The sequence below is a fragment of the Notolepis coatsorum genome (assembly GCF_963971535.1).
Source record: "Notolepis coatsorum genome assembly, chromosome: 9".
NCBI lineage: Eukaryota > Metazoa > Chordata > Actinopteri > Aulopiformes > Paralepididae > Notolepis > Notolepis coatsorum.
Window position 1 is genome coordinate 69,048,327 of NC_140173.1, and position 12,418 is coordinate 69,060,744.

General features: G+C 40.5%; 1 long non-coding RNA gene across 1 annotated transcript; it reads right to left on the reverse strand.

Annotated features, from left to right (window-relative positions):
- Positions 1-2,086: 2,086 nt before the first annotated feature.
- LOC311234927 lies at positions 2,087-12,034 on the reverse strand. Its single transcript, XR_014620116.1, has 7 exons — positions 11,949-12,034; positions 10,149-10,178; positions 9,923-9,977; positions 9,590-9,674; positions 9,078-9,151; positions 7,528-7,653; positions 2,087-2,379 (listed from the first exon to the last, which is right to left on the reverse strand). It is a non-coding gene; the product is annotated as an uncharacterized lncRNA (long non-coding RNA).
- Positions 12,035-12,418: the final 384 nt, after the last annotated feature.

Sequence of the window (12,418 nt, forward strand, 5' to 3'; positions counted from 1 at the left end):
ACAATCAAACTCCTTCAATTAAGTGACAGAACTCAAAGTTCAGCAGTGAAACACTGTTATTTTACATGTTTTCCCATAATTATTACAATCAAACTCCTTCAATTAAGTGACAGAACTCAAAGTTCAGCAGTGAAACACTGTTATTTCACAGGTTTTTCCTCAATTATTACGATCAAACTCCTTCAATAAAGTGACAGAACTTAAAGTTCAGCAGTGAAACACTGTTATTTTACAGGTTTTCCCATAATTATTACAATCAAACTCCTTCAATTAAGTGACAGAACTCAAAGTTCAGCAGTGAAAGACTGTTATTTCACAGGTTTTTCCTAAATTATTACGATCAAACTCCTTCAATAAAGTGACAGAACTTAAAGTTCAGCAGTGAAACACTGTTATTTCACAGGTTTTTCCTCAATTATTACAATCAAACTCCTTCAATAAAGTGACAGAACTTAAAGTTCAGCAGTGAAACACTGTTATTTCACAGGTTTTTCCTCAATTATTACAATCAAACTCCTTCAATAAAGTGACAGAACTCAAAGTTCAGCAGTGAAAGACTGTTATTTCACAGATTTTTCCTAAATTATTACGATCAAACTCCTTCAATTAAGTGACAGAACTCAAAGTTCAGCAGTGAAACACTGTTATTTTACATGTTTTCCCAGAATTATTACAATCAAACTCCTTCAATTAAGTGACAGAACTCAAAGTTCAGCAGTGAAACACTGTTATTTTACATGTTTTCCCATAATTATTACAATCAAACTCCTTCAATTAAGTGACAGAACTCAAAGTTCAGCAGTGAAACACTGTTATTCTACATGTTTTCCCATAATTATTACAATCAAACTCCTTCAATTAAGTGACAGAACTCAAAGTTCAGCAGTGAAACACTGTTATTTTACATGTTTTCCCATAATTATTACAATCAAACTCCTTCAATTAAGTGACAGAACTCAAAGTTCAGCAGTGAAACACTGTTATTTCACAGGTTTTTCCTCAATTATTACGATCAAACTCCTTCAATAAAGTGACAGAACTTAAAGTTCAGCAGTGAAACACTGTTATTTTACAGGTTTTCCCATAATTATTACAATCAAACTCCTTCAATTAAGTGACAGAACTCAAAGTTCAGCAGTGAAAGACTGTTATTTCACAGGTTTTTCCTAAATTATTACGATCAAACTCCTTCAATAAAGTGACAGAACTTAAAGTTCAGCAGTGAAACACTGTTATTTCACAGGTTTTTCCTCAATTATTACAATCAAACTCCTTCAATAAAGTGACAGAACTCAAAGTTCAGCAGTGAAAGACTGTTATTTCACAGATTTTTCCTAAATTATTACGATCAAACTCCTTCAATAAAGTGACAGAACTTAAAGTTCAGCAGTGAAACACTGTTATTTCACAGGTTTTTCCTCAATTATTACAATCAAACTCCTTCAATAAAGTGACAGAACTTAAAGTTCAGCAGTGAAACACTGTTATTTTACAGGTTTTCCCATAATTATTACAATCAAACTCCTTCAATTAAGTGACAGAACTTAAAGTTCAGCAGTGAAACACTGTTATTTCACAGGTTTTTCCTCAATTATTACAATCAAACTCCTTCAATAAAGTGACAGAACTCAAAGTTCAGCAGAGAAACACTTTTATTGTACAGATTGTTAGAAACAAAAAGCTTCAAGTGTTAACAAACGATCAGGATTGTAAAACTGCTTTATTTTGGAAGCAAGTGTGCTGTATAAAACAGATTCAAATGATTTAAAACTTTAGCTTGCAGTGTTTGTTCAAATATAATGTTTAAATACAGTATGTAATGTTAAAAACCTATAGAAGTACAATCATTCTAAACACTATTTATGGATCAATATGCATGGCAGCTGCCACCATTGGTGTGTGAATGTGTGTGAATAGGTGAATGAGAGGCCATACGCGCTTTGGATAAAAGCGCTATTGCTATATAAGTGCAGTCCATTGAACATAACATAATGGCCAAGTAGTAAATTAAACTTTATGTCCACAATTCTGAACTATCCCTTCAATGTCATCAGATGATTTCAACTTTTAAAAGCGGAGAAAGCAACATATTGTGCTGTTGAACCGAGGGGGTTGTGGTCAGGTCTACAGTTTTTTAGCTTTACCATTTCAGTTTTATATTGTTTTCCACAATATTCTCCCGACCCCTGGGGGCTCCATAATATATGTGAACATTATACTGTTTAATTCAGAATCCCAACTATACAGTGTATTACTAAGTAAAAATCAAAACATACCACACCACAAAAGGTCAATGAATCAGTGGCACAAGTGAAGAGCAGATAAGGAACAATCCTCCAGATTGGCAGTAATCAGCTGGATCCTTGGTGCATGGTGCATCTGGGAAAATGAAAAAAAAAAGGACACTATGATTCACTGGAAAGTCCGGGACTGTACATTAGGAGGGGGTGGGTGGTAGGAAAAAAGATATATACGGTGGGGAGGAGACTGTCTACAGATACACCTGTGTGATGTTGCTACGGAGTTAAGCTAATAAACGTATACTATACTCACAACCACAGCAGGGGACACAACTATTTTGTTACCCTGCCATGTGGCGGACAGACCTCGCAAATGTCACTCGCCCAATAGCCTCCAGCTGCAACCACTCGAGTCCCTGAGTGATGACTGCTTGGCGCCGCCTCGGTAGAAAAAATTCCCTTTTCATGATATTTGGCGCCTCTGATTGGCTCAATTTTGTTTCAATCTGTATGCATCTACAAATCATATTATACCAGGTAGTCAATTCCGTTAGACTGTGAATCAAATTGACGGATCTCCCCAATCAAATTGACGGAAATCCGTCTTGAGACGGAACACTTTAATGCCTGCATTCAACATCGATTATCTATTGTTCAGGATGTAGGAACGTTATACTTTTTCATTCATACAAAAATACAAAAATACCTTCTAAAATATAAGTATGTTTTATCATTTCCTGTAGTAATTCCTAGAACGTGAGTTATAGACCTAAATGCATCGATTGCCGTTTATTCCCTAGACACGCTATATTAAAAAATTCAACTGTATATGATCGTATACGTTATGCGTCATCATGCACGGAGGAAAGGGGGGGGGGGGGGGGCGGCGTTTATAATTACGTGATCGTCAGTAAATGCTTTATGTAGTATGGGTGATATATTGATCAGATGGTTTGCAGTGAAATGAATAAATTGGGCTGAAAATAACCAGGGTTTAGCCCAGTCAGATTTAAGGCTTTAAGACTTTTTAATGCCAATCAGAATTAAATTTAATACCAATTTCACGATAACAAAATGGCAAAAATCATGGGTACTCTCAGTACTCATTCAAGGGTACTACGACTATGCCTGCACCTCATGGTACCAAAGCACCTCAAAGGCACTAAAAACAAGATTACAAACATCACAAAACAAACTGGTCAGACTACTGCTTAACCTCACTCCTAAAACCCACTTTACCCCTGCCCACATTCAAAACCGCTCTTAAAGAGCACCTACGGGAGACTGCAATTCGAAACTGGCCACCGTAAATGTCCACCCCCCCCCCTCCTCCTAATGTACAGTCTCATCCCCATCATATATATATAATATTTTCTGTTAGGATCTCTGGGTAACAGTACTGTATATTATTTGCATATCGTATATGTCACAAATGTAACAGTACTACAGTATATACCTGTATGTCATGTATGTCCCTATGCCATAAATGTCATGATGTCATGTATGTTTTTACTGTATTTATTTCTGTATATGTTCGGACAGAGATACGGGATGGTTTGAAAGCTCGGCGTTGCTAATAAATATTTTTAATATTTTTTTATAAACTGCTCAAAGCGGCATTATTTCCGCCGTTGGGTGATCACAGCGCCTGCGCACCATCCCGTATCTCTGTCCGAAACCCTCGTGCAACTGTGAGCACATTTGTAATGTCTCTGTGATACTTGTATAACGAACGGTTCGGCCAGAACCAGTCCTTCAGGGTAAATCTAGGTTGGTTTCCCATTGAGGAGCAAGTGACTGTGGATTCACTCGGTGCAGCACAGTCACGAAAGGGGCTAGTATGGACCCTGATGTAAACAAGACAAACGTCTTTCTCTGGTCTGCATCACCTTAACAATTGTGTGTATTGAGCCGTACTGTATTGTACCCATTCTGCAATCTGTTAAATAAAGTTTTCATTCATTCATTCAGCCAGCCGCCGCGCTCACTGGGGCTATTGATAGCGTCAATTAATTGTTGTTGTTGTTGGTACTGCCGCTGCGGATGTGAACGGGGCCGGAGGGGCTTTGGGAGGATGGGAAAGTTATTATTATTATTATTATTATAATAGTAATTGGCTATCATACGTGCCTAGCTAGCGTTAGCTAAAAGAGCCCTCGCAGTGAAGTTATTATTATTATAGCTATCATACTGCAATATAAACTGAGTTTTATAGTGAAAAGAGCAGCTTTATTTTGGTCAAGATTGAAGGCTCTATATTGCAGGAAATTGCACATACAGGTGTTCATTAAATGTAAAAAAAAAGAAAATAAAAAAAAAAGAATAAAAAAGAATCTTGCACCCCCACTTTCAACTATAACTAGGCGGCCATGGGTGTATATATGAATTTTGAATGCCATGGCGAAAAAATGCAATATTGATCTCAATAACGCTGTACAGCGAGATCCAATAGGGTCCAGCTGCAGACTCGGAGCCTCGGTCCAGATTGGAACTTCCGCCCTGCCACAGGACTATTACTCCTGTGACAGGGCAATGCGCTGATTGGCGGAAAGTACGGAAGTATCTCGAAGTACGTCTGACGTATCTCGAATTACGTCTGACGTTTCTCTACGTTAGCGAACATTAAACGTTGTATTCATAAAATAATATAAATTCAGCAGCATGGGGAGGGCCGAGGGGAGGGGAGGTACAGGTAGTAGAAGACATAGTTACAGTACAGTGGAGAAGTAAAAATAGAATAAAAAGGCAGTGGAAACAATATACAATTATTATTAACTCTAATAATAACACGCCTCGCGGGCTCATTATAATACGAGAGCCGTGGGTCTGCATTGTATAGAGCGGATCCCCCGGCCGTATTCAAGCGCTGGAGCGCTTTGCCATGGATAAAACTGTATTAATATAGTAGTAATAATAGTAGTTGGCTAGTTGCGCGCTTCTGGCCACCTCCCGCAGTGCGCGCATACACACATACTGTCTGTAGCCTATACAGTACGTGCAAAATTAGTTGTCAAGAGCCAATCGCACAGGTTGCCTCATCTCATCTGGCTCTGCAAATAGATCTAGAGTCTGAATATCATATATAGCCTGCTGATGATCTCTCTCAAATCCATTCTGAGAACGGAATGCAGTGCCTGCGACGCGGGTCTTGATTGATTGATTGATTGATTGATTGATTGAAAATTGTATTAACAGATCATGCTGGACCTACAAAAGGCCTTTGACACTGTCAATCACTCCATTCTTGATTGAACATTTTATTAACAGATTGCAGAATGGGTACAGTACAGTACAGCTCAATACACACAATTGTTAAGGGGATGCAGACCAGAGAAAGACTTTCGCCTTGGGGGGGGGGGGGGGGGGGGTCGGGTAGGAGGGGTGGGTGGGTGGGGGACACTGTACAACTGTACAAGCAAAACTGTACATTGGAATATTGACAAAACCATACTTGGTCATTTACTGTACATTGGAGGGGGTTGGGTTACAACACAGGAGCAGAGTATAAACAACAGTACAGGAATGAGAAACAGTACTGTACTGTTTTGTAGGTCCAGCATGATCTGTTAATACAATTTTCAATCAATCAATCAATCAATCAATCAATCAATCAATCAATCAATCAAGACCCTCGTCGCGGGCACTGCATTCCGTTCTCAGAATGGATTTGAGACGAGAGAGAGAGAGAGAGAGAGAGAGAGAGAGAGAGAGAGAGAGAGAGAGAGAGAGAGAGAGAGAGATCATCAGCAGGCTATATATGATATTCAGACTCTAGATCTATTTGCAGAGCCAGATGAGATGAATGAATGAATGAATGAAAACTTTATTTAACAGATTGCAGAATGGGTACAATACAGTACGGCTCAATACATACAATTGTTAAGGGGATGCAGACCTGAGAAAGACGTTTGTCTTGTTTCCATCAGGGTCCCCCATTTTCAATTCATATAGACATTTATGACATACACAACATACATGACATTTATGGCATAGGGACATATAGGTATTTAGTACTGATACATTTGTGACATAGGCGGTATTCAAATATACAGTACTGTTATCCCTAGATCCTGACAGAGTATATACATATGATGGGGAGGGGACTGTACATTAGGAGGGGGTGGGTGGGTGGGAGGGAAATATACATACGGCGGGGAAGGAATATATACATGCGGTGGGGAGGAGACTGTCTATTAGGAGGTGGTGGGGGTTTTGGGCATTTACGGTGGCCAGTTTCGAATTGCAGCCTCCCGTAGGTGCTCTTTAAGGGCGGTTTTGAATGTGGGCAGGGATTCACATTCCTTTACAGCTTTGGGTAGGGCGTTCCACATTGTTGTGGCATAATTGCGAAACGTGTTTAGTCCCTTGTTTGAGCCGAATCTGGGTTTAACATGATTTGTTGAGCTTCCTCTGGTGTAGTGGTTGTGGTATTCACTGATAGATGAGGCAACCTGTGCGATTGGCTCTTGACAACTAATTTTGCACGTACTGTATAGGCTACAGACAGTATGTGTGTATGCGCGCACTGCGGGAGGTGGCCAGAAGCGCGCAACTAGCCAACTACTATTATTACTACTATATTAATACAGTTTGATCCATCGCAAAGCGCTCCAGCGCTTGAATACGGCCGGGGGATCCGCTCTATACAATGCAGACCCACGGCTCTCGTATTATAATGAGCCCGCGAGGCGTGTTATTATTAGAGTTAATAATATTGTATATTGTTTCCACTGCCGTTTTATTCTATTTTTACTTCTCCACTGTACTATAATTATGTGACCTGTACCTCTATGTCTTCTACTACCTGTACCTCCCCTCCCCCCGGCCCTCCCCATGCTGCTGAATTTATATTATCTTATGAATACAACGTTTAATGTTCGCTAACGTAGAGAAACGTCAGACGTAATTCGAGATACGTCAGACGTACTTCGAGATACTTCCGTACTTTCCGCCAATCAGCGCATTGCCCTGTCACAGGAGTAATAGTCCTGTGGCAGGGCGGAAGTTCCAATCTGGACCGAGGCTCCGAGCGGAAGTTCCAATCTGGACCGAGGCTCCGAGTCTGCAGCTCGACCCTACTCGCGAGATCTGGCGGTCAAAGCATGGCGGGCAATAACCCTTTACAGCGTGGATGTGTTAATAATGATTTGAAGATGTTTACACTTTTTTTTACAACCCTACTGTTCTCCCAAGAATTAAATAAAGGTTTGATGATGATGACATGTCCTAGAAGAGAGATATAGATAGAGTGGGTGTGTTTGTGTTTGTACATGGAAGTTATACTCACATCAGCTTAAGGGAGATGCCATCCATGTCAATTCAGCATAGGATGATTCAGATGGCCTTGTGGTCAGCAGGGTCCCCCTCTGGCTGCTGGCCTCTGGTAGAGGTGTAGATCACCAGTGTCATCCCTCTGAGAACACAATTAGACTTTAGACAGTGGCTTGCGAGCACGATGAGCCTCATTTCTTTATTTTGTGATTGCTCTATCTATCTGATCTTATTACAAAATACTTGCCTCCTAGATCACTAAATGCGGGGCTCCTATCCTATTGAACATATTTTACTTTGTGTGTTTATTTTAACAATAATTTGTGATGCCATCACACAAACTGGCATTTAAAGGGTAAAATTTCAAAAAGTCCTGCACCAGAATGCAGGAAATTAAGTTTTTGTAACAAAATAATTGTGTGTGTGTGTGTGTGTGCGTGTGTGTGTGTGTGTGTGTGTGAGAGAGAGAGAGAGAGAGAGAGAGAGAGAATGATGGACAATTGCTTGCTGTGTGAGAGAGAGAGAGAGAGAGAGAGAGAGAGAGAGAGAGAGAGAGAGAGAGAGAGAGAGAGAGAGAGAGAGAGAGAGAGAGAGAGAGATAGAGATTAAGTACATTTGCTGAAATACAGTTGTTCTTAATTTTCTCACTTGCTATGTGAGAATGTTAGTTATTATGTTCTAAATCAAATCAAATCAAATCAAATTTATTTATAGGGCCCGACAACACACGTTAATGTCCCCATGGGCCGTACAGGTCTTCTTTAAACAGGTCAAGAAGACAACATAACAATAAGTCAAGAACAGAACAAGAACACCATAGGGTCCAAACATTTTTTAGATGAATGCAAATAAATGAAAGAATGCAAGCACTCCCAGACATACCCCACGCAAAGGTAAGGAAAAACTCACTAAAACCTAACAATAGGGAAAAAAGCTCCACAGGCAGTGTGGAGGAGAGAAACCTTAGAAGGGCCGTTCAAGGGGGGATCTCCCTTCTTAGATGTTGGTGATAGTAGTGTTGCAGACGGACAGTTGGTAAGCATGCACTCATGTGTGTGGTGAAACACAGATGAGTGCATGCAATAGCAATTGTACATTTTGAAAAATTAAAGATAGAGCTAATAGCGATAGCAACTGAACATTTTGAAAGATTAAAGATAGAGTTGATAGCGGATCTATTTGAGGCACAGGGGCGGCGCAGAGAGGGTCACGTCCTCCCCGTCTTAGTCACGGGACATTCAACACTCCGGTCGTTGCTCAGGGACAGCCGGAGACAGGGAGATAGGGGGTGGTTCTCAATGCCCTTGCATTGTATGAGTTGTGTGGACGCGTTTGCTAGTTCTAGTGCTATCCCTTTGTACATTGTGGCTGTGTCTGACAAAAGTTAACAATAAATAATGGTATTAGGAATACATTTGCCTCCTGCGTGAACTGTGCATAGCTGAATAGACTGTATTTTAACACCGGTCATATGGTGGTACTTGGAGAGCCAGCTACATTCTCAGGTGGTACTTGGTGTAAAAAGTTTGAGAACCACTGATCTATCATGTATAAAATTCAACTCACAATTCTACATGGGCTTCAGGTGGTGGTCTGCGTCTTCAGGTGGTGACATACTTCCCGCAACTGGCGAAGAATCTCTGAAATATTGGATTGTTTGACAGTGACACACAACAGAATATTATTTTATGCCTGAATTTCCCCAAAATGGCTAATTGGACAGCACTTCTCCACCATCAGTGGCTATACGTGTCAGATAGGTGCAGATAGGAGAATCTGTCTGAATGACAAAGAAATCGCTTAACTCTCCCTCCCTCGGCCGCTATTGGCGCGACGGTGTAGCGGTCATTCCTATATGGCTATGACTATGAGCCCAGATGCAACGAGTAATTGTCTACTCAAAATCAACTAAGTGTCATGATTACGTCATTACAACCTGGGACTTGGATGGGAGAGCAGGAAAGATCCAATGTCTTCAGTCAAAAATCCACCAATCAATGCAAAGGTAAACATACGTCTTTAGAGACGTTTTATATAAGAATAAACACCAGTGAACTTGTGTATAAAATTCAACTCACGCTACAGGCAGTCTCTGCCTGCGTGCAACTGCTGGTCTCTGGTGGTAATTCAGGAATGGCTTCAAGTTCCTCTGGCGAAGAATCTCTGAAATATTGAATACGACAATAAAAATGTTATGCCAGTGAGAGAGGGAGACGGAGATAGAGGGAGAGACAGACATAGCACTGCTGTGTCATCAAATGACAAAGGCTTTGGCAATGTAGGTGTTGTGTGAAGTGGAGGGGGTCGAGGTGAGAGAGACAGAAAGACAGAGATGAAAACACAGATAAAGGTGTGAAGTTTGAAGTGGGGTGAGAGAGACAGACAATATTGAATTGAAAGATAATACTTACTGAGCTGAATCAATGGCAGTGTGGTAATAGGGGCTGGAGTTATACATTGGCATTCCTAGAGAAAGAGCAACATAATTAACAAAATAAGGAAAAAATAAGCACCATCAAAGTAGTTATCAATGAGCACCATATAACCTACAGTAGCAAGTGTACCTAGCTCCATATACCTAGCGCATGTCTGGTGGTAAAAACAAAACATGATTTGAGAATGTGTTAGTTAACTCACCTTGATAGCGGCGATGATTGCCAGCGAATTCTAAAAAGAAGACGATCAAAATATTCAAAAAACCTTGTATGCAATTTATCAAGACTGTGTATATTATATATATATATGTTTAGAGTAGCAGGAGCTAGAAGTTCAAATATGTCAGTCTTTCAAAGCCCCATTTTTTATATATAACAAAAGGCAGAATGAACATCACTGCCGCCCTGCTGGATTAAATTCTGAATTGCAGGTAGGCCTGAATAAGTATTTACTGTGCAAAATAACCAAAACCAGATAAATAATATCTGTTTTTTATGAAGCACAGATCATGTTAATTAAGTATTCTGAGTCTGAGCAGACAGAAAACCATCTTACCCTCAGCAAGGGATTACTTTGTGCTGAAGACCCACAATGCAACACAACAACTGCAAGCTAAAATGCCTCACATACAAAACGAAATAAAATAGAGCCATGGCTGTGTCCCAAGTTTAACACAATTGAACTATAATAAAGTATTTGTTAACACTAGTTACAACAATGCTTATGTAACTATTAAAAACGTACATTTTAATCACGAAACAAAATGGCAGAATAACGTTAGCTAGCATGCTAGCTAGCTAACGTTAGTAGCTATAATAATATGCATCACTATTTGCTCAAACAAGCTCCAAACTATTTGCCACGGCACAGAGATAACATTTAGTCAAACGATAACAGCCCGGTGATGGTATCTGAACGGAATCATACTATTCCCATAAGAACTCACTTACCAGTTAAGTAAGTTAAAGTATTTTTTTTTTTTTTTTTTTTTTTTTTATGGATGGAAGAGCCGCACATTGACGGGCAAAGAGCCGCATGCGGCTCGCGAGCCGCGGGTTGGCCACCCCTGCTCTAGGGGGGTCCGGGGGCATGCCCCCCGTAACTTTTTTTTTTTACATTTTAAAGTTAAATGCATCAATCTGGTGCACTTTGAGAGCAAAATAAAGAGGCTAGATCTATGATGATTGTACATGTCAAAATACTTCCCAAAGGTCAGTGAATACCACAACCACTACACCAGAGGAAGCTCAACAAATCATGTAAAACCCAGATTCGGCTCAAACAAGGGACTAAACACGTTTCGCAATTATGCCACAAGAATGTGGAACGCCCTACCCAAAGCTGTAAAGGAATGTGAATCACTACCCACATTCAAAACCGCTCTTAAAGAGCACCTACGGGAGGATGCAATTCGAAACTGGCCACGTAAAAGGCCCAAAACCCCCACCACCTCCTAATAGACAGTCTCCTCCCCACCGCATGTATATATTCCCTCCCCGCCGTATGTATATTTCTCTCCCACCCACCCACCCCCTCCTAATGTACAGTCCCCTCCCCATCATATGTATATACTCTGTCAGGATCTAGGGGTAACTACTGTATATTTGAATACCGTTTATGTCACAAATGTATCAGTACTAAATACCTATATGTCCCTATGCCATAAATGTCATGTATGTTGTGTATGTCATAAATGTCTATATGAATTGAAAATGGGGGACCCTGATGGAAACAAGACAAACGTCTTTCTCAGGTCTGCATCCCCTTAACAATTGTATGTATTGAGCCGTACTGTATTGTACCCATTCTGCAATCTGTTAAATAAAGTTTTCATTCATTCATTCATTCATACCAGCATGTTAGCTAATAATGCTAACAAGCTTCGTTCTAGCCTACTAGTTGCCACCACGGTAATAATTCACAAAGTAGCATGTAGTCAAACGATGACAGCAAGATTATGGTATGTGAATGGCATAATACATAATATTGTCAATGACTTACCAAGGAGTTTGGCTCAGACTATTTGTCAAGCCAGTCAGTGAAGACACCATCCATCGCGCCAAAGTGTTTGAATACCTCAAGTCCCGTGAGATCTTCTAGGTCTCGCGAGTTGCTTAGGACTATACCCTCTCGAAGGGGAGGGGAGGGGGAGGAGGGGAGGGGGAATCTACTAAATTGATTCAACGACAGTTTTTCAAATGTTGAAATGGTATCTGTAATTAAATATTGAATCAACATAGCTTTTTCAACCTCAACCAAAAATAACCAATCTGACTGTACATTGGAGGTGGTTGGGTGGGTGGGGGGGTTGGGTAGGAGGGGTGGGTGGGGGACACTGTACAACTGTACATAAATATTACAGTGACAGTCCAGTTGAGTTAATGGATGGAGGGGGGGGGGGGGGGGGGGGGGCGTTGACTTGCAACGGATGGACTATAGTGCAGCAATGCAAGTTCAATTCACAGTTATTA